The sequence below is a fragment of the Eriocheir sinensis genome, unplaced genomic scaffold (assembly GCF_024679095.1).
Source record: "Eriocheir sinensis breed Jianghai 21 unplaced genomic scaffold, ASM2467909v1 Scaffold70, whole genome shotgun sequence".
Classification (NCBI taxonomy): Eukaryota; Metazoa; Arthropoda; class Malacostraca; order Decapoda; family Varunidae; genus Eriocheir; species Eriocheir sinensis.
The window spans coordinates 682,206-686,789 of NW_026112054.1; positions in this window are offsets into that span (position 1 = coordinate 682,206).

Consider the following 4,584-nt stretch of genomic DNA (forward strand, 5'->3'; position numbering starts at 1 on the left):
TCCCTTCCCTTACTTTCCTTTTACTTCCCTTCCCTTCCCTTCCCTTCCCTTCCTTTCCCTCACATTTCCCTGTTTTCCCTTCCCCTTCCCTCCCCTTCTTTTACTTCCCTTCCCTTCCCATCTTTTCCGTCCACTTCCCTTTCCTTTCATTCCCTTCCTCTCCCTTCCTTTCTTTTCCTTTCCCTCACATTTCCCTGTTTTCCCTTCCCCTTCCCTTCCCTTCTTTTACTTCCCTTCCCTTCCCTTCCCTTCCTTTCCCTCACATTTCCCTGTTTTCCCTTCCCCTTCCCTTCCCTTCCCTTCTTTTACTTCCCTTGTCTTCCCTTCCCTTCCCTTCCCTTTCTTTCCCTCACATTCCCCTGTTTTCCCTTCCCCTTCCCTTCCCTTCCCTTCTTGTACTTCCCTTCCTTTCCCTTCCCTTCCCTTCCTTTCCCTCACATTTCCCTGTTTTCCCTTCCCTTGCCTTCCTTTCTTTTACTTCCCTTCCCTTCCCTTCCCTTCCCTTCCTTTCCCTCACATTTCCCTGTTTTCCCTTCCCCTTCCCTTCCCTTCCTTTCTTTTACTCCTCTTCCCTTCCCTTCCCATCTTTTCCGTCCGCTTCCCTTTCCTTTCATTCCCTTCCTTTCCCTTCCCTTTCTTTCCTTTCCCTTTCTTTCCTTTCCCTTTCTTTCCCTTCCCCTTTCCCTTCCCTTCCACTTTCTATCCTTACCTGGTCCATACTTCCCCATACTGACCTGTAAGTGCCACCCTTCTTCCCGCCTCCTGCCCCCTTCTCCCTCTTTGTGCACATCTATTTTTTTTCTATTTGGAAGCACAAATTACTTTTTTACATTATGCGCTTTTTATCCACATTTTTTCACCTGCACGGCCTCGGTTACCTGAGGACTAAAATGCAGACAACTTCGTGCTCTAATTACTTATCCCTCACGCCCAAGGTCAACATTTTTTTTCTAACTTTCGTACCATTTTTTTTTTTTTGTCCGTAACGTTCACTCAGTTCCGTGTTTTTTTTCTCCTCCTTGCAACGCTGAAGGGCGGTGTTTTACTCGTGTGTGACTCGTGCTTGCTGTGTTTGGTTTGTCTTAACTTGTTCCCCTAAAAGTCTACGGGAGAGTGTATTGTTTTTAGACTTCATCTCTATATGCAGTGAACCCTACACTATGGACCGGACACTTGCCCCAGCCCTCTCATTAAGCCGCGAATTTTGGAAAATCTACCGCTTTGGTGCGAATCGCCATAACTCCCTTATTTCTGTGGCTACATAAATGTTTTTGGTATCAATCGAAGGCAAAATGAAAGGGCCATATTTTTAATAGCAATAACAATTCGAATCCCAACCCTGAAACCCACTCTTTTTGACAATTTCAAAAAACTTATTTAACAAATAATTTAGCCCTACTAATGTGCTTTCCAATATGATGCATAGCATTTCCTTACTCCCAGTAGTTTCGTCGCTAGAGCTCGAAACGTAAACCCATTTGAGTGCGATTTTGACGAACTCGTGACACTTTGCCGTTTTTGTCTAGTGTGGCATTACTATTCCCTTTAGAAGGCTGTTCTTTGGCATGTAGCCCCTCTTGGCAATGTAGTCTGACCAGCTCGACGGATTGTATGATAGCTTGATTTTAAGTTTGTCGTCAAGCCGTCACAAAATAGCCTGTTTTTCGAGCCTTTTGCCGCGATTTGGAACAAATTTTTTTTATAGCTTTTTTTTTTTTGCTTTCCAATATTTTTTCTGATTATTAATCTGTATTAATAGAGCTTTCTTTTGCCACCAAGCACGCCTTCCTAGCTTCAGTAGTTTTTGCTCGAGCTTGACCAGAAGTCGCGACGAATATTCGCCGAATCTGACTTATTTCACGCACCGCGACGAAAAACCTTCCTGACGCCACAAAAATTAATATTTCTGCATAAAAAATTCATATATGAACACTTCAATATGTTGACTATCTCGTATTAAAATCATTTTAATATATATATATATATATATATATATATATATATATATATATATATATATATATATATATATATATATATATATATATATATATATATATATATATATATATATATATATATATATATATATATATATATATATATATATATATATATATATATATATATATATATATATATATATATATATATATATATATATATATATATATATATATATATATATATATATATATATATATATATATATATATATATATATATATATATATATATATATATATATATATATATATATATATATATATATATATATATATATATATATATATATATATATATATATATATATATATATATATATATATATATATATATATATATATATATATATATATTTTTCTTACAACAAAGGAGGCAGCTCAAGGGCACACAAAAAAAGAAAACAATAATATAAAAAAAGCCCGCTACTTGCTGCTCCTAAAAAAGAAACAAAAGAGGTGGCCGAAAGCAAGATCAAATACGGGAGGAGAGATGTCCTGATACCCTCCTCTTGAAAGAGTTCAAGTCGTAGGCAGATGGAAATACAGATGAAGAAAGATTGTTCCAGAGTTTACCAGCGTGAGGGATGAAAGAGTGAAGATGCTGGTTAACTCTTGCATAAGGGGTTTGGACAGTATAGGGATGAGCATGAGTAGAAAGTCGAGTGCAGCGGGGCCGCGGGAGGGGGGGAGGCATGCAGTTAGCAAGTTCAGAAGAGCAGTCAGCGTGGAAATATCGATAGAAGATAGAAAGAGAGGCAACATTGTGGCGGAATTTAAGAGGTAGAAGACTATCAGTATGAGGAGGAGAGCTGATGAGACGAAGAGCCTTAGCCTCCACTCTGTCCAGAAGAGCTGTGTGAGTGGAGCCCCCCCACACATGAGATGCATACTCCATACGAGGGCGGACAAGGCCCCTGTATATGGACAGCAACTGTGCAGGGGAGAAGAACTGGCGGAGACGGTACAGAACGCCCAGCCTCGAGGAAGCTGATTTAGTAAGAGATGAGATATAAAGTTTCCAGTTGAGATTTTGAGTTAAGGATAGACCAAGGATGTTTAGTGTCGAGGAAGGTGATAGCTGGGTGTTGTCAAGGAATAGGGGATAGTCGTTTGGAAGACTGTGTCGAGTGGATAGGTGGAGAAACTGTGTTTGTGAGGCGTTGAAGGACACCAGGCTCTTCTTGCCCCAATCAGAAATAATAGTAAGGTCTGAGGCTAGGTGTTCTGCAGCCTCCAGCCTTGAGTCGTTAAGTTCCTGTAGGGTGGGTCTTCTATTAAAAGAAGTTTAGTAATGCAGAGTGGAGTCATCGGCGTAGGAATGGATAGGACAGTTCGTTTTGGAAAGAAGATCATCAATGAACAACAGAAAAAGTAGGAGATAGGACAGAACCCTGTGGGACATCACTGTTAATAGGTTTAGGGGAAGAACAGTGACCGTCTACCACGGCAGAAATAGAACGGTCAGAAAGGAAACTGGAGATAAAGGTACAGAGAGAAGGATAGAAACCGTAGGAGGGTAGTTTGGAAAGCAAAGATTTGTGCCAGACCCTATCAAAAGCTTTTGATATGTCCAGCGCAATAGCAAAAGTTTCACCGAAACGGCTAAGAGAGGATGACCAAGAGTCAGTTAAGAAGGCTAGGATATCACCAGTAGAACGCCCCTTGCGGAACCCATACTGGCGATCAGAAAGAAGGTCAGAAGTGGAAAGGTGCTTTTGAATCTTCCGGTTAAGGATTGATTCAAAAGCTTTAGATAAACAAGAAAGTAAAGAAAGCTATAGGACGGTAGTTTGAGGGATTGGAGCGGTCACCCTTCTTACGCACAGGCTGTATGAAGGCATACTTCCAGCAAGAAGGAAAGGTAGATGTTGACAGGCAGAGGCGAAAGAGTTTGACCAGGCAGGGTGACAGCACGGAGGCACAGTTTTTAAGGACAATAGGAGGCACTCCATCAGGTCCATAAGCCTTCTGAGGATTGAGGCCAGAGAGGCATAGAAAACATAATTATGAAGAATCTTTATATCGGGCATAAAGTAGTAAGAGGGGGATTATTAGGAAAAAGTTTGAGAGGAGATTTCAGGCTTAGAGTGAGATGAGACGGGAGTGTTGAGGTCAGGACTGAGGAGTGGAGGAAAGATGAAGAAGTGAAGATGTAGGAGATGTTTCTGGCTAGATGCCAGAAGTCACGGGAAGAGTTAGAGAAAGCAAGGTTTTGACATTTTCTATTAATGAAAGAATTTTTGGTTAGTCGGAGAATAGATTTGGCACGATTTGGCACGATGTATATATATATGTATATATATATACATATATATATATATACATATATATATATATATATATATATATATATATATATATATATATATATATATATATATATATATATATATATATATATATATATATATATATATATATATATATATATATATATTGTTAGGGCTACCTTTATTTCTAATGCATTTTAAAATTCAAAGTCTTACCCGCCACTGTCCCCATTGGCTGTTCTCTCTCTCTTGCCTCTATTCTGATTCGCTATGAGCGTTTCCCGCCTTCTCACGCCTGCAGGGCGTCC